Source organism: Panthera pardus, unplaced genomic scaffold (assembly GCF_024362965.1).
Source record: "Panthera pardus isolate Hobbes unplaced genomic scaffold, ASM2436296v1 HiC_scaffold_17, whole genome shotgun sequence".
In the NCBI taxonomy this organism is placed as follows: Eukaryota; Metazoa; Chordata; class Mammalia; order Carnivora; family Felidae; genus Panthera; species Panthera pardus.
Genome location: NW_026526732.1, coordinates 84179257 through 84206087, shown reverse-complemented (window position 1 = coordinate 84206087; position 26831 = coordinate 84179257). Strand labels below are relative to the sequence as shown.

The window sequence follows — 26831 nt, the reverse complement described above, 5'->3', positions numbered from 1 at the left end:
ATTTCTTTGTAATCAGAGAATAGGGTAAATATTTATTATAAACTTTTAAGTGTCATACGTGAGGCAGACACCTATGGAACAAGATTCATGTTAGGTGCAGAAATAGCCCTAGTTTTGAGAGTGACATTCTTCTTTCTTTGGTACCAGGGGTTGAAACTTAATTGTCATGTATACTAACTATGTCAATATCTATATATTTATGATATGCTTATGTTATAATTGAATAGACTGAGGGGAATTCCAGCTTTTTGGAAGTTAATACAAAAGACATGTTAAGAGACAAGTACTTAAGAAAGGTGTAATTAATGAAAAAAGTAAGGAAGAAATATACTCAAGAGATACTTTGCAGGAAAAATTATAATACTCAGTCACTAATTGATAAAGAAACGAAGGAGAAGGAATAGTTTAAAATGACTTAAAATATTCAAGATTTCTTGGTCACTTGTATAACAAGAATGCCTTCCTTAGTGAAATGACTCATTTCCAAGAAAAATAATTTTGCACCTGTAAAAGCTTAATTTATACTTTCTGACCCTGTTATGCTTTGGTGGGCTTTGCAATGCCGAGGGTTTGGGGGCGGGGTATTAAATGAAGAGGGGTCTGGTTCTTGGTCATCATCTATTGGTGCTAGCATCTGTAAAGACAGCTACATTTCCATATGATCTTTTACCCTGTCACCATTATTCATTTTTCTTTCTGTGCAAAAGACCATCAAGATAACTCGGGCTTACTGCTATGTCCATGTAACTCTTGGTAACATAAGCAATTGAACTTTTCTGCCTCCATGAAGCACAGTAGGATGCACAGGGATACATAAGACTCATATTCACAAGGGTCCCTAAAAGGAACAAATGGCACATTCAAATTAATGTATCTCGGAGAGAGTTTATTTACACAGGAAGTAATTCTAAAGATGTGAATGTAAGGAGACAACAAGGGATAGTACAGGTACACAGAACTAGTAGCATACCCTAAAAGTGAAAGGAGAAAGAGGCTACCAGAACCTAGAAGGGGAGACAATTAGGAAGTGAAGCTGACTTGAAAGGAGGAGTGATCATCCAAGGGATGCAGTCAACCTAAGGTGACTCTTCAGGAAGGGCTTCAGGGGTTTAAATATCTTGATATCACACTTTTTCTTCATTTTCTTCTGTAGTCCACATTGGTCAAATCCCACTGGAACCGGTAAGAAGAGAGCAAAATAGAAGAGGAGAGTGAATCTGAAGGGGCAAATGGAAGATATGTGGCATGAGGTATTAGGTATGTCACCTTAGATACCACCTTTGGTAATGTTTTGTCTATTGACTTTTACTCTACTGAGTACAAGGTGTTTGCTTGTTTGTGTGTTCGTTTTACCATACTTGCCAGTTTTTAGGCTATATTGGAGACAAGAGCCCTTTATCCTTACAAACTATCTGAGATTCCTTCTCTGGGCTTGGAATGTCAAAGGTGGTTCATTTCTTCTTAAGGAGAAACAATATCTTTGGGGCGCATGGGTGGCTCAGTCAGTTAAACATCCAACTCTTGATTTTGGCTTAGATCATGATCTCATGGTTCATGGGATTCAGGCCTGTTTTGGGCTCTGTGCTGACAGTGTGGAGCCTGCTTGGGATTCTCTCTCTCCTTCTCTCTCTGCACCTCCCCTCACTCTCTGTGTCTCTCTCTCTCAAAATAAATAAACTTAAAAAACATAATTTTAAAGCACTTTGATTCTTCTTTTTCTTTACTCCCTTTACTTATAAGCTTTTATTTCTGATCAGTTCTTATTACTCCCATCTGATGATTATTAAAAAGTAAGCAAGCATCAATTAGTTCCAGATGCATATATTATAACTGTACCAGAGAAACATGACAGGGTTGAACAAAACAAACCCGGAGTGGTGACAGAGGTGGGGACTCTGAATAAAGGCTTCACGGAAAGCAAGACCCTCGAGTCAAAACATCTGAATACAATCAGTGTCGCATCTGGCATTTAAATAACTCTTTGACTTCAGAGATGCACAGACTTAGACCCTGGGCTACATGCATTGAATCTTTACTGAATTTAAGCAAACATCTTATTCTTCATTCTTATTCTCTACCACACCTTTCCCCCACAAAGATAACTTATTTTGGTGGTGTCAACACCATGTTCTCTATGTTTGAGACCCAGAAGATTCTCTCAGACATCTTTTAGTACTTTTGTGTCCAAAGTAAAAATTAACAAATAATTCTAGCAATCAACAACAGCAACAGAGGAGAGTGGCCCATCAGGAATGAAGGTTTGTATTAGTCTACTAAGTAAAGAATTCAGTCGAGCTGATTTTCTGCTTGAGAACAAAAGACACTTAGTGGAAAAGGAAATGATAAAATACTGCTTACAGTTTTGCTTTATTGCCCGCTGGTGACCATGGTTGTGCTTCAGTGAACACTACTGAAATGTTTATTGGAAATGGTGGCATAATCCTTGTCCCTCTTCCCTAATTGCGGGGGCAGGGGGGGGAGCTTTCACTATTTCACTCTCAGATATGTTTGCTGTAGATTGTGCTAGACGGTCTTTATCATATTAAGAAGTTCTGTTCTAGTTGCTAAGATTTTTTACAAGGAATGGGTATTAATGTTTGTCAAATATTTTTATTCTGTAAATACTGAAATGATCATATATCTTTTCTTTTTTAACAGTTATGGGGTTATTAACGTTGAGTTATTTTTGAGTGTTAATCCAGCCTTGTGTTCCTGGACTAATTCTCTCATGGTTGTAGTATATTCTTTTTAAATATCACTGCTTTCAATTTGCTAATATTTTATTTAGCATTTGAGTGTTTATCTTCATATAGGAAATCTATGAATTTCCTTTCTAACAGTGCCCTTGTCAAGTTTGTGTATCAAAGTTATGGTAGTGTCATACAAAAGTTCAGAAGTGTTTGTATATTTTTCTGTTTTCTGGAAGAGATTGCACAAGATTGATGTTATGTTTTCCCTAAATAAAATAATTAAATGGAAGAATTCACCAATGATGCTATCTGGGTTTAAGCCTCTTTTTTTTTTTTTTTGTGGAAAGGTACTTGAGTATAGATTTTATTTCTTTAATTATTGTTGTAATATTCACATATTTTATTTCTTCTTGTTTTGGTAAGTTGTATTTTTCAAGGATTTCATCCATTTTCTCTAAAATTTTTATGGGTATAAAGGTGTTTATAATATTCGGATTGTCTTTTTAAGTTACTAGATATATGTAGAGATGTGTCCTTTTATAGTCCTGGTGATTTATATCCCTCCTTCCAGATCAATTCTGTTAGGAATATTTCAACATTATTAATCTTTTGAAAATAACTCTGATTATTGATTTTTCTCTATATTGATTTCTGCTCTTATATTATCATTTAAAATATTTTTTAATGTTTATTTATTTTTGAGAGAGACAGAGCATAAATGGGGAGGGGCAGAGAGAGAGGGAGACAGAATCTGAAGCAGGCTCCAGGCTCTGAGCTGTCAGCACAGAGCCCAATGTGGGGCTCAAACCCACCAGTGGTGAGATCATGACCTGAACTGAAGTCAGATGCTTATCTGATTAAGCCAGATTATTTTTTTATACTTATTATTATTTTTATATACTTATTATGCTTATATACTTATTATTATTTTTTATACTTTTTGGGCTTGGTTTTCTATTCTTTTCCTAGGTGCCTGCGATACATGCTTAGAGAATTGATGTTCAGCTCTAAAGCATTACATTTTCTTCTAAACACTACTTTAGATACAGTCCACCATTTTCAATATGTTCTAACTTCACTCTAGTAACTTCAATTAAATTTACAATTTTGATTTCATATATTCATTTATATATGGGCCACTTATAATTGTATTTCTTAAATTTCCAAACATTTGGCAATTTTCTAGTTACCTTTTGCCTTTATTTCTAGCTTAATTCCATATAATACATGAGTTCAGTCTTTGAAATTCATCAAGACTTTGTTGTATCAGCATTAACTGCATTAATTTTGGTTAATGACCCGTGTGTACTTGCAAAGAAGTTAATTTGGTCATTGTTAGATGCAATGTTATATACATGTTAATTAGATGAAATACATGAATTGCATTTTTAGGTTTATATCCCTATGGATTTTTGGTTTACTTCCTCCACCATCTGCTAAGAAAAAGCATAAAACCTCTTGTATGATTTTGGGTGTGTCTACTGTTCCTCTCATTCTGTCAATTTTTTCCTTTTATATTTTAACGCTATGTTCTTGATAGCACACACAAATTTAGAGCTGTTTTATCTTCCTGGAAGATGAACTACCTCACGTTGGCTGTGTTATAATGAAATGTCTATCTTTACCTATAATAGTACTTTATTAATTAAAATATTCTTTGTCTAATAGTATAGTTACACCGACTTTCTTTTGGCTAACATATATATAGTATATATTTTTCCATTCTTTTACTTTAAAAATTTGTCTTTAAATTGTGTTTCTGGCATGCAGCATATAGTTTTCCCTTAATCTGTCTGGAAAATATAGTATTTTAAGTTCAGCATTGAGTCCATTTACATTTAATATAATTATTGATACAGTTGGGTTTTTATCTGTCAGCTTATTAATCGTTTCTATTTGATCCACCTGTTGTATGCTCTATTTTCTCTGCTTTGCTTTCATATTTTGGCCTATTAAATAAATTTTATTATTTCATTTTTCCTACTATTAATTTATTAGTGACACTTTAAAACTAAGCCTATACTTTTCTTCAGCTGTTATTAAATTGACAAATATCTGTCCATGTCTTGTAACAGATTATCACATTTCTACTTCTATAATAATGCTAAAATTCTGAAACACTTTAACCTGCTTTATTCCTATTCTGTTTCCACGTTGCTGGCATAGATTTTATTTCTACATACATTTTAAACTACACTAGACATTATGTTATATTTTGTTAATCAAATCTGTTTGTATTTACTCATATTTATGCCTTTCATTTCTCTTCAATTCTTTCTTGCATTTCTGTGTTTCCATCTGGAATGATTTTATTTCTACCTGAAGAACTTCTCTAAGATGATATAAGGTTTCTCTGTCATGCTCTTTACTTCATTCTGAGCCTTCATCAGCAATGCCTTTAAGTGTAATTCTACCAAACAGTGTGTTCAATGAATTTTAGTCTTTTTTTAGCATGCTCCTCAAAATGCTCCCGGCCTCTACCCATTGCTTAATCCCAAAGCTACTTCTACATAGTCAGGTACCCCATCTCAGTGCCACAATCTGTAATGGTTTTCTATTGCTCTGGCAACAAATCATCACAAATTTAGTGGCTTAACAACACAGATTAATTATCTGGAGGTCAGAAATCCAAAATGGGTCGGCAGTATCACCTGTTTCCTGTCTTTTCCAGCATTCCTTGCCTTGTGGTGACTTCCTCCATCTTCAAAGCCAGAAAAAATTATTTTCTGGCTCTGACTCTTTGTTCCATAAAACACCTTTTCTGACTCGAATCCTGCTGCCTTTTTCTCAATCACAACGGCTATTGTGATTCCATTGTGATTATCAGGCTAATTCAGAATAATCTATCCATCTCTCAGGGTACATAATTGACAAGTGAGGCATCATATCTGCAAGTTTTGGGGATTGAAATGTGGACGTCTTTGGGTGGTTTTTATTCAGCCTAACACATGCACCTAATTTGGGAGTATAAATTTCAAGCTCTGAATACTACAGAATTTTAAATCTTTAAATTTAAGACACTTCTTTTTCCCCACTTAAGCTGTTACTTATGTTCTGAAATGCTAAGTCCAAGATTGATTTATTTTTCCTTAGTGTTTCTGCTGTGACTTTCCTTCTTTCAGGCAGAAATGGCATGATGCTCTAGGCGTTGGAAGGGCCGTGGAGTACAATGGATATGGAGATCAGACACATCTTTCAATACCTCAACCTATCCCACTATATTTGCATTTTTTTCATGCTGTAGTCTCATAATTTTTCTCTCCAAAATGTCTATTCTTCACCGTTTATATTGGATAAATTTAAATGACTTATCCAAGATAGTGTTAACTAAACTAATAGAATCATATAGAAAGAGACTTCTCTTAGTTTTGGAATAAAATGAAGAGAAAGAATGCTTTCATTAAAAGGTGACTTCTAGGGTGCAGTGCCTGAGAAGAATAAACATGAAAGGCAACAAAATCTCACCGTCTACTCTTTTCTGATAACAGAGTTAAGCAACTTTACATTTGAAGTGTAACTTTGGTATTCAGTGTTTCTACCGATTGATAGTACTGCTATTTAGCAGCCCTATAATTCTAGTTAGGCTTTAGCATGTACTGCTGGTTAAGATGCCATGAGGTTCTTATACTTAGTCTAACAGTCATATCTGGACATCTCTCTTTTTCCTATAAAAGTTATTCTCTGGAAGGATATTTTTTGACTGAAACAAGCTCTCTAGTGGAAAAATGAAAGTACAGTTTTGACACCTCTGTCACAATCAAATGATTTAAAAAGATTGATTTAGAATCTTATTAGGGGAAAATCAACTGTGTAAGGCTGACTAAAAAACATATTTTAAGTCTTCTAGAGATTATGGAATTTGGCATAGATGAGGAAACAGATACGTAGTCAGTGGTTTTGGTGCCTGTAATCCACGGAGCTCTGAGGATCTCATGGTGGGGCCTCAGAGACTGTGCAAAAAGTAAAGGGTCAAACAGGCCAGTCTTCAACCAGAGTGTTCTGTTTTATCTGATTTATGTGTTAGTTCTGGATACCCTTTGTGTGAACAAGGGCTTTTTTTGGCTTAAAAAATTGGATAGGAATTGCAACAAATAATTTGGCCTAAATCCTAGTCAGTGAGGGGCGGGGCCAGGACTAGATCCTAGTCATTTCATTCCTTTGCTCAAACCTCTTCAATGGCTCCCTGTCAACTTCAAAATAAAATATATACTCTTTCGCCACGGCATGCACATTCTTGCTGATCTGACTCTTGTCTACTTCTTTAGCTTATGTTCTGCTCTGCAGTCTTCTTAATACCCTGAAGACTATCCACAAGTTATGTATTATACCCGGAGTATCCATCCCTGCTCTCCTGATACCGGCAAACTTCATAACCTTTCCGATTTTTCACTTCCTGTGTCCCTGTACCTCACTGAGGTTTAGGACTCAGTTCTGTACTCCGATAGAATCCTTTATGTGCTCTTTGAATAACATATCGAAGTTGTTGTCTTGCCTTTCTCATCCAGTTAAACTGTTCACAGTTAGTTTTCTAAAGCTTTCATCTCTGGATCCCTAGTGCCTAGCATAAAGTTTGGATCAGTTTGATGATTAAACAGGTAAATCCCAATTTGTTTCTTTCTCCTCTATTCCATTGTATGAAGAAATATTCCTGTGGCATGAGGAAGTAGAATGGTCACCTGAGCCAGCACAAGTAGACCCTGGGGTAATGTAGCAGGAATCTCACACAGAGAGTCATGACACTGAGGCTTTTCTTCCCAGGAAGCAACTTTATTTGTGCCAGCTTGGCTCAGCTGGGTTCATACCCTGAGAACTGAGCCTGGAACGCCACATGGCATAGTTCTTTATACATCTTTTACTTCTTTGTCTCCCATATATGGTAACACACAAACATGCAGTCTGATTAAGTGGTCTCATGTTACAAGGTCATGAGGGATGTCATGAACGTGTATAGCCAGGTTGCCTTGAGGGTTTTTTTTTTTTTTTCATTCCTTCCTTAGGCAGGGAACCCTACCACAACACTGGCAGCTAGATTCAGGAGAGAGCACCAGGAAGGAAACAAGTGACTCCCAACCGGCATTAAAGAGTCTATAAATACACTTAGTATTTATTTAATTAAATAGGTGAGCTCATATTTGTTAAATATTTTCTATATAGCCCCAGACATTATTCTAAGAATTGTGGATACAACAGTGAAACACAGAGACAAAATGGAAGCTTACCTTGGAGCTTCCATTCCCGTGAGGGTAAGGTAAATAATCAGTCATTACTTATACAATATGTCGGTGATAAAACTTCTGAAGAAAAATAAAGCAGGGTGAGGTAGATAGAAAATAAATAAGAAAGGAAGTTGATCTACTTATTATAGAGTGATATTAAGAAAGACATCCTTGACAAGATGAGGGATATAAACCGAATAAAGTCTGAAGAAAGTGAGATTGAGCCATGCTGGTATTTGTGGGAAGACTACTCCAAGCAGAGGGAACATCAAGTTCAAAGACCTTAAGGCAGAACTGTGTTTGAGAAAGAGGAAGGAAATCAGCCTCAGTGTGGCTGCAGCATAGTAAACAAATAGAGAAGGGAGACAGTGAGGTCAGATGGGCTATGGAACATGACCTGATAAATCATGGTAAGAATTCTGGTTCTTATTCTGCATGCAGTGGGAAGTTATTGTAGCAGCTTGACTGGAATTTTGATCTGCTTGGATTTTGATCTAGGGGATCTCTGTATGTAGAATATAAGGAGGCAGAAGTAGGAGGAAGGACACTAGTTAGGAGGCTGTTATAGTAATGCGGGTAAGAGATGTTGGTGATTTGAACCAGAGTGCAAGTAGTGGAAATAGTGAGGAGTAGCTGAATTCTGGATACATTCAGGAAGTATAGCTGACTTGCGGTTGGACTGGATGTAGAATGTGAGATAAGGGAAGAGACACATATGACCCTTGACTAATGGGAAAGACATAGTTTCCATTACTAAAGTGGAGAAGACTGCTAGAAGAGAACATTTGGGGGGGAAACCAAGACATTTATTCTGTATATGGTAAGATGATTATTAGAAATCCAAGAGGAGATGTGAAAAATGCAGTTGAATATTTAAGGCTCAATTTCAGGGGCACATTCAGTCAGGAGTGATAAAATTGAAAGTCATCAGAGTGTAGACAATATCTATTGCTGTGACTGGATGAGATTACTCTAGAAGTAACTGTCACAAGAAGAGTTCCAAGGTCTGATTGTTTAGGAGTCAGGAAGATGAAGGGGGACCAGCAAAAGAGAGTGAGAAGGAAAAGCAAGTGGGAAAAACTAAAAACAGTGGTGTCCCAGATGAAAAATAAAACGCATTTTCTAGGAGGGGGAAGTTGATCAACCATGTTAAAAGTTGTCATGTCATAGAGAATTGTCCACTGGATTTGGCAACTCGGGGTGAATTGGTGAAGTAGTAGGGACAGAAGCTTTATTGGAGTGGATTCAAGGAAAAATTGAAAAACAAAATTGGGTCTTGAGGGGCTTTTCTATAAAATGTGGAAGGGAACACAGGATGAAGGAATTTATTTATTTTGTAATTTAAGTTGGAGGTACTATAGCATATCTTTAACTCAGCCTAAAGATGTTAATAGATTGCTGGCTGAAATCTTTGGAACTGGTAACTGGGTCTCTGAGGACATGATACTGTATAGTCGTGTGTCAATAAGGAGGGTAGTAATAGGCAAGCTATGTGGAGGATAGTGGGATTCCTGGATCAGGCACAAGTTGAAAGAAAATCTGGGAAGGAAAAGCACTGATGACAAGCCACCTGACCATTTTTACTTTTTTACTTATTGCTGCCTTCACAAGGGTCCAGATTTCCCTATCTGTGAAGAACCGAGTTTCCTAAAGATGCCAGGCTTTTGCTCCATGTCAAGAGCGTGCCACGTTGGACCAGAAACAACTGTAGGTGTTACTGAGGTGCACGTTTTTCAGTAGCTACAGCTTTTCAAGAGCTCCATCAAGCAGGTGTTCAGTTTGAATTGATGTTGACAAACACTGAACTCATCAATTGAGTCCCACAGACTTTAAGTATAACCCACCGGCAGTCTTCCTAGGATTTCCTATCTTTCGGATTTCTGTTTTTAATTAAAGATTTCAAATTTTGTTTTTTAAATTGAACTTAGCATCTCTCAGCATTTGGAAAAAGAAGAAGAAAAGAAAACCACAAGTGTAAAAAATTCACCTGTCTTCTTGGTGATTTCAAAGCAGCACCCAAGAACATCCTCATTTCAGAGGTGGGAAATGATCAATTCCTGACATGTTCCTGTAGGCAGACTTGTCACTGTGGTCTCAGAGACTTTTATGCCTGCCTGTCTTCTCCTGTTCTTTTCATCCTTTTGCTGCACCATTATCTTGGCCTCTTGCCACCTCGTTGAACCAATAGCTCATTCTTCCATTTTGCTTGTATGGTTTACCCCAGTTTGGCTCCACGCCCAGCTCTCCCTACGTTTAATTCACATTGACTCTCTGATTTCCTTCTCTAGACCAAGTGGGAGTCTGGGTGCCAATCTTAAATTTAGGGGTATGAATCTGGAATTCCTAACAACTTCTCTGGGATTTCGTGGTGTAAGCAGTCTAGAGTCAGGAGATCAAGACAGGATGATGCCAAGCAGCAGGAAGCCATAGAGACAGTGTGTGGGAAGTAGTAAGGCAGGACTCTATAGAACTTTTTGATTCCACAGCCCGTAGAGTAGCTCCTTTGAGCACGGTTCCCAAAGCCTGCCCTTGGGATTCAAAAGAACAGCTTTAGAGTAAACCTGATCAACCATGATTTACTCTTCCCTTAAACTCTCTAAATTTACCTCTTCTGCCATCTTGCTCACATACAGATATTACTTTGGAATGCAAAATGATGAAGCAACTTTAAGTAACAACACAAAGTATTTGTCTTTTTAGTGTTTTCTAGGTAAACTGGGATCTACTAGGCATGCTCTACCTGAAGCAATGCATTTTTGAATATGTAATTTTATGTCTAGTTTGCAGCAGACGTGTTGGATTACAAATTTCTCCTGAAATTATACTAGATAGGTGGCCTCTTAGACCATGAGTAATTGTATCTTACCAATAACTCTCAAACCTTTTTGACTATAAGGCAAATAATTCATCAGTTACCTACCAGGCATGGCTTTATTTGCTAGTGAATAAACAAAGAATTAGAGACAATAGATATGAAACAAGGCAAAATGATAAATAAAAGAGAAATATAACAGTAATTCTACAAATATCTAGCAGCACTGGTAACCACAAACAATGGAGGAAAACACTGAAATTTATAATAAAAAGTTCATCCCCCACATTATGGAAAATCCTGTTACCTGACAATGTGACTACTAGATATGAGTTATATTGTTAAGTGATGGGTGGTGTCAGAATCCTTACTACACTACACAGTGTGATGCCTCAATAAACTCATATTCTAGTTTTAGTTTATATGCAGACTTTATAACTCATTTAGTTGGTTACTAGTAAGAAGCTCTCAGTCTTTTAGTGCCTAGAAAGGTAACCAAAACTTTGTAGGTTTTTTATAAATGTTTATGAAAGGAATAAAAGAAAGAATGAATGAATTAAAATTAAAGACTGTGGAATTTTGAGTCTTACAGGTAGGAAGCAAACAAAATATAGGAGTTAATCTTATTTTAGACGTATTTTAGATAAATCAGTGAAAGCTGAATTGGGATGTGGGCTCAGAGGTGACTTTAGCATGCAAACTTTTTTTAAGAAGCAGCCTGGGATCAATACTTGTGGCCGGGAGGGAAAGAATTCAGATTGGAAAGAGGGAAAAGTCAAACTGTGGGGCTGGCTCATCTACTTAGCTTTAAAAGCCATATGGATACTGAAAACCCTCAAGATCTGAACTCTCCAGCCTAAAACTCTCCTATATATATCAGACTTGTATATCTGACTGCCCACTTGATATCTCTACTTGAATGCCCAACAGTCGTCTCAAACTCATAATTTCTCAAACCAAACTGCTCCATTCACCCTCCAAACCAGCTTCACTGGAAGCCTGCCTCACTTCATTTAATAGCACTCCATCCTTCTAGTTGTTCAGACAAATATTGTGGCATTATATTTAATTGTTGTCTAATTCTCTTCTCACATTCAGTATGTCAGGAAATTCCTGTTGTCTTTATCATCAAAAATATCCAGAATTTGACTGTATATCACCATCTCCACTGCAGCCGCCAAGGTGAGAACCACTATCACCTCTTGTCTGGATTGTTGCAAAAATTCCTTTTACTGTGTCTTCCTGATTCTACTCTGGACCCCTAGAATCTTTCTCAATAAAGCAGCCAGAAGTAACTATTTTAAAACATAACTTAGATTTTGTCAATCTTCTGTGTACAAACTGCAAAAGCTTTTATTTTTGCTAGAGAGAAATTCCTCAAATATATGTTTGGGTGGCTGAATCGTCTGGGTGGGATACTTGTTTAAATGCAAATTACTGGGTCATACCCACAGATCTCCAGAAGGTTTTCTATGCATGAGAAGAAAAACCTAGGAAAATTTTAAGGAGGAGATAGAGCTTAAATGAGGGACTGAATCTATATCAGGAAAAAAACTGGAAGAGGATGGGGAATATCTGCACTTTGGGGTAAACCAGCAGGTTGTTCATCATTTTCCTGCTGATAGATGTATATGCTGGGCAATCCCAATCTGGACTTCATAAAATTGGACTTGGGACCCTATAAAGGATGTGGATATGCCAAACCAGACTTTCAGGAAGACTATACTTCCACAACATTGACAAGAGACGTCCATGGTGCAGGCCATCCATGAACTCCTAGGCCTTTAGTAGACATTCTTTCTCCGTCTTGCACTGGGGCAAAGCACCTTGCTAGGGTTATGCTCTTCATGGCCTGGAGGATTTGGAGGCTCAACACGGTCCCCACTTCAACATCTAGGTCAAACCCACTGATCTGTCACTTTGTATTTAAATATCAACTGAATAAAAACCAAAGGCTATTTATCCTCTCTCTTACTTCCAAAAAAATGCTGTATAAGCATGTGGTATTTATAGTTAGAATGCCGTACACAATTTTAATTTTACAATTTGTAAATGGCATGTATTGCATTATTATTTGCATACATCAAAGTATTGGGGAGACTTGATATTATTTTTATATTTTTGTATTTTTATATTATATTTTATATTATTTTTATTTCCTGAGCATTAGAAAATACAGAGATTAAATATGTTGTGAAGTTTCTTTCCTTCACCTTCCTTCCCTTTCTTTTTCAATTGTTTTTAAGAAAATTACAACTACTGGATTTTTGGTCGTCACTCATTCTCCAGTTTTATTTAGGTTTGCCACAAAGACAGTTGACCTGAGCAGCATATAATATGTTGCTCTGAATGGCAAGGAAGTGCATCTTCTGAATGTGATTAATAAAACAGTTGAGAGTTTTTTTGCCAATAGACATTCCTCAGAGAAATTGTTCCTTTTCTTTGAAAATGCCTCCCAAAGAATGCTGACTTTAATGTATGCCAACAGCCACTGACAAAGTCCATACCTGAGGATTCTTCAGAATAAATCTAATTAAGTTGTGTCAAGAGTGTCCCAACGCAGAAATTGTCATAACTAAATAAATGTAGGAAAAAAGAATTTTTCTTGGCTTCTTTTTGAAATGCTTTTCAAATAATTTTTAGCTGAGGTATAATTGACATATAACATTGTATTAGTTTCAGGCATACGACATAATGATTCAGTATTTGTATATATTGTGAAATGATCGCCACAATAAGTCTAGTTAACGTCTATTCCCATACATAGCTGTGAATTTTTTTCTTGAGATGAAGACTTTTAAAAATTACTCCCTTAGCAACTTTCAAATATGCAATACAGTATTATTAACTATAGTCACCGTGCTATTCATTGCATCCCCGTGATTTATTTTATAACTGAAAGTTTGTACCTCTTGACCCCCTCTCATCCATTTTGCCCACACTCTGTCCCCCACCTCTGGCAACCACCAATCTTCTCTCTGTATCTATGACTTTTTTTTTAATTCTACATATAAATGAGATGATACAAATATTTGTCTTTGTCTGCCTGGCTTATTTCACTTAGCATAATGCCCTCAAGGTCCATTGATGTGTGGCAAATGGCAAGATTTTCTTCTTTTTGTGGCTGAATAGTATCCTATTGTATATATATGCCACATCTTCTTTATCCGTTCATCCATTAATGGACACTTAGGTTGTTTGCATATCTTGATTATTGTAAATAAAGCTGCAATGAATAGGGGGTACATGTATCTTTTTGAATTAGAGTTTTCATTTTCTTCATTTTCCCCCCAAATTCTCAGAAGTGGAATTGCTGGATTACATGGTAGTTCTAGTTTGAATTTTTTGGGAAACCTCCATATGGTTTTCCACAGTGGCTGCACCAATTTACATTCACACCAACAGTGCACAAGGGTATCCTTTTCTCCACATCTTTGCAAGCACTTGCTTCTTGGCTTTTTGAGTCTAGCCATTCTGACAGATGTAAGATGCTATCTCATTGTGGTTTTGCTTTTAATTTCCCTGATGATGAGTGATGTGGTACATCTTTTCACGTATTTGTTGGCCATCTGTATGTCTTCTTAAATAATTAACTTGTTTTAGCAGTGCTACAATTCTATAAGAGAATTTAGCTTCCTAAATTCAGACATGTAGCTTCCTAAGTTAATAATTTCCTAAAGTTTGAAAGGTTGTATGTTAATATAATACTATAGTAAATAAGGAATATCCTATAGTATCCTATATTAATGTCTAATGTAGAATATTAAATATATATTTAGGAATTCTCTTCCTGGTGCTATTTAAAATGTTGAGCTTAAGGAGCACCTGGGTGGCTCACTTGGTTGAACATCCGACTTTGGCTTGGGTCATGGTCTCATGTTTGTGCGTTTGAGCCTCACATGAAGCTCTGTGCTAACAGCTCAGAGCCTGAAGCCTGTTTCAGATTCTTTGTCTCCCTCTCTCTCTCCACCCCTCCCCCACTCACGCTCTGTCTCTGTTTCTCAAAAATGAATAAATGTTAAAAAATATTGAGCTTAATTGTATTACTATTCATTCATAATACTATTCATTATTTCATTTAATGCTAATTGTGAAGTAGAGAGTTTCTTAAAAAATTGTAAACTAAATTATCAGTATATTATAAGCATTTTTTCTAGATAAAATGTGTGTTCAGTGAGTTAAATAATACCTAGTTTATTTTTCTGCAACTCTTTACATAAGGAGTATTCAAAATAACTAAAGATTGTCTGATGTCTCTATAGATCCTGGGAACATTTCACTTGAGAGTTTTTGTCCCTCAATTGCAAAAGCTTTTATTTTCAGGGGAAAGGATCTTTTCCATTGTATACTGTAAGGTATAGCAACATATTAAAAAGCGTTGTTATTACAGATTTCTGATTCAGTTGCAAAAATTTAAATTAAAAGTCATATAACATAGTGATTAAACATGAAACAAAGCCAGATGACCAAAACAGGCTACTAAGTTCTTCAGCTTATCTTCACAATTGATTTCAGTATCCATAGTCTAAAAGTAATGGTTCTGCTTCGCAGTTAATAATGATCTTAACCAACAAAGTGTTATCTCTAATTTAATTGAGGGCATATAGATAGAAACAATCATATTGTTTCTGGGATCAGACTCTGGATGGCACAACTTAAAGAAAGACCAAGGTTGAAACAGAATATTTTAGTCCCTCCGTCATCCGATTTTACAGAGAAGTGTGACTTCTTATTCCAATGGCTAGGAAACATTCTGCAATCTATTGAAACCACAAAAATAAACTTAAAATTTCATGTCAGAAGCATAACAGGTAAGGCTTCATGATGAACATGTATGTAGGAGGACGTGGCTTATGTGTTAAAATAACAAAAACAGTAACAAAACTCTGCACGATTTCTTACTCCTTGTAGAACTTTTTCAAAGAGAGTCCTGTTCAAAAGAAGTGTCTTTGACATTGCAGAGGTTAAATAAGAATTGTGCTGTGAATAAATAGGATTAGGGTTAATTAGGAATGGGGATATTTTCTGCGTATGAAAACCAGTGTGGAGGGAAAAACATAGAAGTGAGTGTCAGGTAATCTGGGTCTTGGCCCACACCCTGCCCCTAACCAGCTGTGCGTCCTGGAAACATTCACATAAATCTCTGTGCCTGAATGGCATGAGAAATTCTTTTTAAGTGTATCATTTTGGGTATTCTAACATTTTTAGAAAATGAATTTCATATCTAGTGGGATATCTGCAATATGAAACACATCAGATGAATAGCAATTTAGCTTCTTCCCTGCATCAAATTATTTCTTCAGTTGCAATAGTGGAGGAGAGGGAACCAACTTACTGGAAAACTACTAAAGTGACTGCCTTTGCAAATATCCTAAAGACATATTGCATAGAAGATCTATAAACTATTAATAGAGGTCTCTTAAAGTTAAACCATGGATTTTTAAGTTCTAACACCAAAATATGCCTTTAGAATAAATACGTGTGCAGGAAAACATAGTTGTATGATGAGACTGTCAAATTAGCTTTCGGTACTAACCAATTGGAAGAAACCATGGAAATTATTCTTGGAAAGATGGAAAAAGTTAATTCACTTACTGGAACTGAGAAAAAGTTTATGCATTTGAAAATATTTATTTTCAGGTAAATAATTGAATAGTTGTTTAAAAATTTAAATGTTATTAAGAGGTCCATCGGGTTATTTGCCGAGTCATCATTATATTTCAACGTTTTTTCTTTGATATTTCCATTTTCTGTTGTAATTTCTAAATCTAATGGCATGAAGAGTGATTTAACAAGACTAGATAAAACACTGCATACTGGAGAGACCATGATTCTGGAAAGGAACATAGTTCTGAATATATGTAGAACACACATTTATTGTTAATAACAAAGAGAATAACTAAAACAAACATCCTTTTGCCTTTATTATATGTTTTTTTACCATTATTTTTTCTTATGAAATTAATGATTGTTTAAAAAGTAAACATCTTAGCAATGTTTATCATAGAAAGTGAGTGTCCACTATGATCTCAACCCCTAGAGAAATCCCTCTTAGCAGGTTAGGTTTGTGTACGTGCCTTCTGGAATGCAGTACATTACAGTGCATTACTCTAATGTTTCCAGACCCAGTTCCAATGTTTGGAAAGCTCCCCGACAACACCAAGCAATTCTCAAACGCCAGCAGGGTATCTGAGAGTTTAACTCAATTCTGATACTATCTAGGTGGATATAACATCAGATTCCACAGGCTGTGTTCAGTCCCATAAGACTTCCCCACGCCCCACCTTAGATGCCAGTCACAAGCCCCAGGCTTGTGCTTCTGTGCTTACCTGTGCTTTTGCCCTACCATCTGAAGACTGGAAGTTCCAATGACTCCCTCCTTAGTTTCGATTAATTTGCTAGAGAGGCCCACAGAACTCAGGGAAACACTTACTTGCATTGAACAGTTTATGAAAGGATATAATAAGAATAAGAAATCAATAGCCAGATGGAAAGCTATATAGGACAAGTTCCTGAACAGAAGAGTTCTGTCCCTGAGGAGCTTGGGTCTGGCTGGGTGGCATGTGAAAGCATGCTAATTCTCTAAGTGTGGAAGCTCTCTGGATAAAGAGGACCAAAAAGCTGTAGTCTCGAGTTTTTGTGAAAGCTTCATTACCTAGTCATGATTGACTAAGTCATTGGCCATTGGCTGATTTAACCCCTGGTGCGAAGGGGACTGAGAGTTTCAACCCTCTAATCATATGGTTGATTCTCCTGGCAACTAGCCCTGCTCTTGGGTGGGGTCCAAAAGTCACCAGTATTAATTACAAGACACTCATTTCACCTGGTTTCAGGAACTGTGGATGAAGGGCACATATATATGAGAAATATTTCTTATAAATAATTATATAGCACTTATTTGATTATTTATATGCTTTCTCATAGAGGCTTCCAATAATTATTTTGGTTAACAGACAATTCTGAGTAGTACTTAAAATTCACTGCATATAACAACAACAAAAACTATCTTTAAAATATGATCTCTTAGAATACTTTACTATTAATAATAGTTAACATTTACTAAACATTTACTATTTTATTATGTGTAGTTACTGTGCTAAATACTTTATGAACTAACTTCTTTACAGTGTTTCTACCACCAGATGAGAAAGGTACTGATATTATCACCCACTTATTTTGGGAAAATGTAATTTACACACTATACATTTCACAACTGAGGAGAAGGATACCCTAGTCATGTAGCTAGAGGGTAGACTCTACCTTCCTTGTCTCACATTCAGAGTCCAGATTTCTTTGCTTTAGACTCTAGTCCCTTTAAAAAAACTATTTATTTTTAGAAGTTTTTATTCGATTCCAGTTAGTTAACATACAGTGTAATATTAGTTTCGGGTGTCCAAAATAGTGATTCAACACTTACATACACACCTGGTACTCATCACAGCAAGTGCCCTCCTTAATCCCCATTACCTATTTTTTTTTTTTAAATTTAATGTTTATTTTTGAGAGACAGCGAGAGAGAGTACAAGCAGGGGAGGAGCGGAGAGAGGGGGAGACAAAGAATCTGAAGCAGGCTCCAGGCTCTGAGCTGTCAGCACAGAGTCTGACATGGGGCTTGAACTCATGACCCATGAGATCATGACCTGAACAGAAGTCTGACGCTTAACTGACTGAGCCACCCAGTGCCCCAATCCCCATCACCTCTTTAACCCCTCTCCCGCCCCATTCCCTCTGGTAACCATCAGTTTGTTCTCTACAGTTAAGAGTCTGTTTCTTGGTTTTCCTCTCATTTTTTTCCCGTATGTTCATTTTTGTTTCTTAAATTACACATATGAGTGAAATCATGTGGTATTTGTCTTCCTCTGGCTGATTTATTTTGCTTAGCGTAGTAACTCTAGACCCTTTTTGCAATCCACAAAATTCATCAGTCTTCTACATCCCATTTCCTGAATAAACTAAAATTTCTTGTTTGAACCCTGTCTCTCTATGATCCCTCTGCAACCAAATTTGTTCACCTAAAGCTCAGATGCTTCCCCATGTTCCAATGAAACAAGCTGCTCAGTAACTTAATGTATTCTTTGGTCTCCAAGCCTTTCTTTCCTCATGTCATCCTTTTAAACATGCCAATCTTCCCCCTCCTATCAAAAACTACCACAAACCTATCGACTCTCCAGGGACAGCCCCAGTACTGAGTCATTTATGAAGCATTCTTTGGTCACCTTAATAGAAAGGAACTCTCTTCTCAGACTCCTACAAAATTTTGCTTTAACCCTCTCATGATATTTATCACCTATTACTTTGTTTTAGGATAATTTGTTCACACCCCCATTTATACTCTAGCATAGATTCAAGCTTTTTGCAATCTTGTCTCAAAAATCATCTATTGGTCTACTGCAATTACCTGACTAGAATGTGCTTGATAAAAGCTTATTGAATTCCATTGCCTATATAGGTTGTAGAATACTTTAGGATCAGTGGGTTTGAAGTCAAGAGGAATAATCTTGTATTAGAACTTATTTTGTAACATATCAAGAAGACTGAATGAAGGAGGAGCTGAAGGTGGAATATCTGAAAAAAATTATTCCTCTAGAGGTTTATGACTTATAAACTAGACTATGTTAGCCTGAGAGACACTTATTATGGAGAAATTTTGAGGGATTTTGCATAGACACTAGTAGCATAATAAAAAATAGGGAGAAACATAAGATGACACATTTATTTGAAGTAAGTAAGCAGATTGAAGACACTGAACGCTGATTGCAGCATCTTGAAGTCCAGGAAAGGTTTGTGCAGAGAAGCCAGGAGAAATAACTTGGCCATTTGGAGTTATACAAATTACCATAAAATTGCTGACCAAAAACGTGCACTAAATGGTTCAAGGTGTGGTCTGATTGAGTTGGAAAGGTCTGGTATAGTCTCATATTAGCTAAAACAATAGCGTAAATTGTTTGTAAATCTGTGGAGTGAATGTTTTAAATCACTTTGGAATTGGAAGAGACCTCAGAAATCTTCTAAAACTTAAGCCAACAGCTTCAATTTCCTGATGAGGCCAGAGAAGGTTCAGTATAGTTCAGGTCAGTTCAGTTGAGTGTCTGTTCAGTAGCAGATGAGTCTAGAAATTGAGCATCTAAGGATGAAAAAAAACCCAAAAACCAAAATCTTTTATTTCCCTTGATGTAAAACAAATATATTAACAGATAAATTGAAAGCAAAGCAGAATTATGATGAAGGCAGGCAAGGTTTATAATGGCATTATAGAATCAAAGCCTGGGTCTAGCTTTGGGATGAAAGGAGCTGGTGCTTAAGAAAAACTCCTTGGGAAAGCTGACATCCAAAGTGGACCTTGAAGTATTAACAGGAAGTAAAAAAGTGGGATAGGGAAAGTAGATAGGGTATATGGGCCACATACAGGCATCAAACAGAATCACGTATTTGGGAAACCATGAGCAGTTCGGTATTACTAAGGTGTAAAATGCAAAGTAAGGGGGGGGGGTGGGGGGTGGGCTTGAGTAGTAGCAAGGACTATGGCAGGCCAAGTCTGACATGCTGGTGGGCCTGGATGATGCACTGTGGTGATAGGGAAGCCTTTTAGGGCTCTAACCTTGCAGATTTATATTTCAGGTATCTGACTTTGGAGGCAATAAACAAAAAGTTCCCCATGCTTGAAGCTTTCCTACAGTCTAAGGAAGTAGTGTCCTTTGAAGTAGTTTTCCTTCTTCCTGGGCTGTGCCCCAGTGTGAGGGGGAAGTTGACTAAAGTTAGACAAAATGCTTCTCACTGAACATGAAGTGGTTCAATTACTTTCTGAGGTGAGAGTAGGGCAATAGGGCTGTATGGTGGGTCCTCAGCTTGGGCTTTTACTCTACTGTAGAGCCCTGGTTCTTTGAGGAATGGCAATCCTCAATATAACCCTAGTCACGGGATGCTCATGCCCTAAGGCCTGAGCAGATCTTTGTAACCAGGCACCAACACTGTCAGTGCACATAGACACTATGGGGACAGGTCAGCCTAGAAGATCTCCGTTAGTTCTGGTCCTTGTATCTGCTGCCTTATGAATCCCAAACCATTCAGCCTCTTGCTCTTCCTTGTCAACTTCCTCATAGACTGGGGCAAATGCTTTTTAAACCAGAGGTAACCAATGGCAACCTGATCCATTCTCTCACTGTTTTCTTCAGCCTGTGCAGTAATGCAGTAGTGTGTGTGTGTGTGTGTGTGTGTGATGTTAAATTTGTTATCAATATTTAGAACTTGCAAGATTTTATATAAAATATGATTTTTGAGGGGACACCTGGGTGGCTCAGTCATTTAAGCATCTGACTTCAGCTCAGGTCATGATCTCACTTTTTGTGAGTTTGAGCCCCACGTTGGTCTCCGTGCTGACAGCTCAGAGCCCGGAGCCTGCTTCAGATTCTGTCTCCCTCTCTCTCTGCCCCTCTCCCACTCACGATCTGTCTCTCTCTCTCTCTCTCTCTCTCTCTCTCTCTCTCTCTCCTAAATAAATAAGCAAAAAATTAAAAAATATATGAATTTTTGATTCACTTGAAAAAAAAAGGACAATCTGGTGTCATAGGGATTGATGTCCTCATAGCAGCCCTCAAGGATGGATCTATTAGGTATCCCTTTACTCTGGCCTTAGGCTTGCCATGGCCTCATCAAGACTACTTTACTCTCTTTTTATCCACTTGCATTATCCATCTGGTCTCAGAAGACATTTGAGACTGTGTCTCCTGCTTAATTTAAACCTCCCAAACCCAAATGTGTTTTAAACCTGTCTCCTAAAATGTCAGGACTACTTGACCTACATTTAGTTTTTGAATAAAATACTATTCAAATTGAAGGGTTTTTTTTATCTTTTAAAAAATGTGTCCATAGTGATGGTCATATAAATATAAGCATGACTTCAATATTATGAATATGTAAATTAGTGAAATTCAATATATTAATGGATAAAAAGAAAATACATCAGTTCCATACATGTGAAAAAAATTGATAAAATTCAATATATATTTCAAATAAAAGAACTTTAATAAAATAGAAATAAATTGATACTTTATTAACTTGTTAAAGTATATTTCAACACAATAGCCAGCATGATGCTTAATGGGACACACTAGGAGCATTCTCATCAACGTGACGATGAAGGCATTGGTGTTCTTTATGCTAATTGTATTGTATCCATTCTCTTCTCCTTCCATTTAGGGATAGAAAGCCCACAAGGGGTCACATGATTGCTCAGCAAGAGTCTGTATTTTATAGCTTCATTGCTAGGTGTGGTCGTGAACATGTAACTAAGATTTGTCCAGTGAGTTGTAAAGTGTCCAATTTCCAGGTAACCTGCTTGAAGACTAAACAGTTTGCTCTGAACTGACTTTTCTCTTCCTGTTAGTGGGGAAATGTTGGCAAAAAGAACAGTCCCCTTTGGAAATAGAGATAGCAGCAGCATACTAAGAATAGTCCAGTTTCGGGTCACTCACTTTTGGATTTCTACATGATAGAAAATAAACTTCTATATTATTTAAACCACTGAATTTTTCCATCTTTCATTTATAGTAGCTTAGCCTGTACCTTTATTAATATGGCTTCTATTGTTTAACATTGTTCAGGAGGTACTATCTAAAATAATCAGGTAAGGAAAATAGTATGAAATTATAAGTAAAACTGTCTTGTCAAAATTCATCTTAAATTATAACTATATATATGGAAAACCTGAGAGAATCCATTGAATTATTAGTATAAACAAAACAATTTTGCTGAATTGCCTTTTGGTCATATAAAATTACCAATAGCCTTTCTGTTTACAAATATCAGTCACTTACAAAATATAATGAAAGTTTCCATTTACCTAGAATAAAGAAAATTGGTATTAAAATTACAAATTAAATTAAAAAGAAATTGGTTTATGTATGTACATATATACTTATATATACAGTGTAACCAATAAAATCTAATAGTGATTCTAATAGTGAATAGTAAATCTGATAATGATTTGATGTCTATCATCCATTTAAAGATATATATGGAAAATGTCGTCTCAGACAATTTGCATCATTTCTTTTTTGTCTTTAAACACAAATTTTCATTCTATTTTTATAATCTTTATTTGTGTGTATATAACATGTCAGTGTTTATTGATTACCTATTATATTTCTATACCACAAAATTATGTATATAAATTGAAGTTATTTTAAAAATATTTGCTATAAACATAAGATTCTAATTATTAGAAAAATATTAGAAATATAGTTTTTGAAAATATTCTTGAAGAAAAATCTATCCCTTTATCTATCTCCTAATGAGATAGATCGAGCTTTTTTTCCCCCAAATAGTTTCTGTATACATAGATGGATATTACTTATTACTGGAATGATTCAGCTTTTATTATCAATTCAATTCCATTATTTCATGTTCGTATTTTAAGCAATGATAAATGATAAATCTTATTAAGATGAGGATCTAGTGTATGAGAATGGAAGTTTTATTATACCAATACCATTTACTTCTTCAAGTGAATTCTGAGCTATGCATGACTCAGTCAGTTCCTCCTTCAGTTGTGTTGAAGGCAAAATATTGGAAACCCCTTGATTTGCAAAGTTATTAAAATCATCATTTTCTCAGGGCACGTGGTGTCTCAGTCGGTAGAGTATCTGACTCTTGATTTCAGCTCAGGTCATGATCCCAGGGTTGTGGGATCGAGCTCTGTGTTGGGCTCCACACTGAGCCTGAGGCCCACTTAAGATTCTCTTTCTGTCTCCCTCTGCCTCTCCCCTGCTCATGCACACACTTGCATGCTGTCTCTGTCTCTCTCTCAAAAAAAAAAAATCACCATTTTGTCAAACATATCAATCAATGTTACATATTGTACTTTTGGCAACTTTGGAGTTTTTTTTTGTCTTTTGTTTTTTTGGTTTTTTTTATACTTCAGAAAAACACCATACTAAAAATCCAGATGAGTGAGGAGTGGATATCTTTCTTTTGAGAAAGTGTGTGGGGAAACCCATTATAAAGTAGACCCCTTGAGTCTCAGACAAATACGTTGGAAAGAGGAGGAAACATGTATGTAAAAATTGAAACATCAGAAATGGACTCCCTTAAAGCCATCCTTGCATCAATGTTCCTTAGAAAAACTTAAGATACCCCAGGACTACATCTAGGTCAGTTTGAAGACTCTCTTTTAAATTAAAAAAAAATATTTTATTTATACCTTTTCAACCTGAATGCCAGAAATTACAAAGTCTAGAGACAGCTTATTATTTCAGGAAAGATTATTTTCAGGAAATCTCTAAGTGTTCATTTTCATTTTGCATTATGTTTTTGTTATGTGCTTTCATTTTTCTTTTTGCCAGTTGATATTTCCTTTGTATTACCAAATTTTCTTTCTCTTTTTTTCTTCCTCCCTTTCTTTCTCTCTTTCCCTTTATTTATTAAAAAAAAATTTTTTTACATTTATTTTTGAGAGACAGAGAGTGAGCAGGGGAGGAGCAGAGAGAGGGAGACACAGAATCTGAAGCAGGGTCCATGTCAGCACAGAGCCTGACACGGGGCTCGAACTCACAAATTGTGAGATCATGACCTGAGCTGAAGTTGGACGCTTAATAGACTGAGCCACCCAGGCACCCCGATCATTCTTTTCCTCCCTCCCTTCCTTCCTTCCTTCCTTCCTTCCTTCCTTCCTTCCTTCCTTCTTTCTTTCTTTCTTTCTTTCTAGTTCCCTTTAGTCTTTACTCATATAATGGTGCACAGAAGGCTGACAGATGAAGCAATAAATAGTATTTCCCAATCAACTATCTCCTAACAAGAGTACAGCTATGACATCAGCACTTGGAAGGAATAGGCCCCTTAATGAGGAAGGCAGCATGACCTTTCCTGTATTTATGATGGTAGTGTCTCAGAGGCATCATGTTTCCTTTTCAGAGATCTAACTTCTAGATTCTTAGTTTCAAAATTTAAATATGCTTGTTTTATTTTTGTTGTTGTTGTTTTAAAACTTTTAGGATCATCATAATATTGTTTAGTATCCCATGAGTGTGTGTGTGTGTGTGGGTGTGTGTGTGCATGTGTGTGATGGACAGATAGGCAATTTCTTTTTACAATACCAACATGACAGTATTGTTGGTTGAACATTGAGTGCTACATGTGTGGAAAGAAATTATGATACTAATACTGTTTGCTGGAAGTGACTTGGATAAATTCAGGAGAAAATACAATTTTAAGTAGGGCTAAAAATAAATATATCATTGCCTATTATCGTCATGAAAAATCCAGGAATTCAGGATATGAATAATAACTTATATAGAGAAAAGTAGAATAAGGAAATGGAAGATTTATCTCCTAATATTACAAAAGATATAAGATTAAAAAAATGTATTTACTCTTTTCTGAAGTACTTATGCATTTGAGAATACCTAAATTTATTTTCTATCCAGTAGAGAGCAGTCAAAGCCCATGATACTCTCATAAAATCGATGCCTCAGAATTACAGGCACATGACTGTGAACACTGCATCATCTCATCCAGGTCCTAGCTGAGTAAGGGCCTTCTAGAACACTGGCCTGGTGTTGATTCCTATATATCACATTCCTTCTTGTACTTGTTCTTTATATTAAGTAAAACACATATATCAATTTACATGCAAATTTATTTGCACACAAATGAAGGCATATGTTGAGCTTGTGGTCAATTGCCATGCTTTAAAAAATCTATAGGAGCACAAACTATGGTGTTAGAAGTTGCTAATATAGGGACAAACACACAGCATAAGGGTTGGGTAAGCTTGAATTCCTGGAAAGAATACCCTAAGTGCCACTAGAAGGGCAAGCCTTGTGGTTACCGGCAGCTAGTGTATGACATCCTTATGGCCATATTAGTGAAATAGATTTTTGACTGGTAGACAAGCTAAGGAAAAATTAAACTAAGAATTACAAAGAGAAGATTAGGTGGTGTGACAGAATATGCATGTGGGGCTCATCAAACTTCATCTTTGCTACTTTTCTCTTGTTCTTTCTGTGTTCAGAGGAGATTAAAGTATGGAAAGATGCCATCTAGTTAGAAAGTGTATCTTACCACTTTTTCTTAGTTAACTGTGGTTTTTATTGTTATTGTCAAAAACCTTTGAGTACAGATCATTTCTGTTTTTCAGAAGGAGCGTATTCCCAGAAAATAGTTCCAAAGGAGGACTGCCAAGAGGCAGCATCTTGAAAATGCACACATTGTCCTATTCTCTGATTAGCCAAGTTGACAGAAACCAATCTGTAGCTGAGTAAGTGCAACTGGAAATGAAGAATGAGGTGTATTGGGATAGTGGTAAAATGAAAAGTTTTAGTATATATACATACATATATATATATGTATATATATATATATATATATATATATATATATATATATATATATATATATAATTTGGGCCTTGAGAAACATGTTCATCTTTCCTCTTTATAAAATTAATGTGCACTGAAGGTAGATTTGTAGAGTTCATTAAAATGCATCTTCATTTACGTATCAGTGACACTATTGATCCATCATCAATAAGACATAGAACTTAAGGTAATTTTTTTCCAGTAGTGATGTTGCCACAAGATGGCTGCATCCTATGATTTGGCCATCTGTACAACCAAAGCCACACACTTTAATTGGTAGACCAGAGTTAGGTACGTAATTTGTGGCCACGAAGCAGACTGGAACTAACTACCTCACATGCGGTGAGCTTGAATGTCAGCCTAATCAGCTAGACTTTTGCCAGCTGATCTAGTGTATCATAGGGACCATTGTTACAAATGATTTGTTACCACTGTTAACAACCTCTTGTACTTTTCTTTAAAACATATGCATTGTTTGAGGTTCAAACTTGTGTTGCCTAGGAATTTAAAGTAAGTTTGCATTTATATTTTTCTTACAGTACCAAAATTCCTCAACAAATAAAATAAGAACTAGTTTTTGAGTAAATTTGCAGCTACCTTTTTCCATGTATTATGAAACTTACTAAAAGTTTCATTTTCTTGGGAAATGTTTATTAATTAAAATAATGACTTTTTAAAAATCATAATTTAGTCATACTCAAGGTTGGTTAGTAACCAGATTAGTTTTATTTTAGAAACAATACAGGGATATATGTCATTA

General features: G+C 36.1%; 1 long non-coding RNA gene across 1 annotated transcript in view; it reads left to right on the top strand.

Annotated features, from left to right (window-relative positions):
• Positions 1-26831, top strand: part of LOC109263303 (uncharacterized) — a 284420-nt gene that overhangs the window by 234582 nt on the left and 23007 nt on the right. Inside the window, exon 3 of the long non-coding RNA XR_002078146.2 lies at positions 1154-1257. This is a non-coding gene — a long non-coding RNA (uncharacterized LOC109263303). The remainder of the gene's footprint in view (positions 1-1153; positions 1258-26831) is intronic.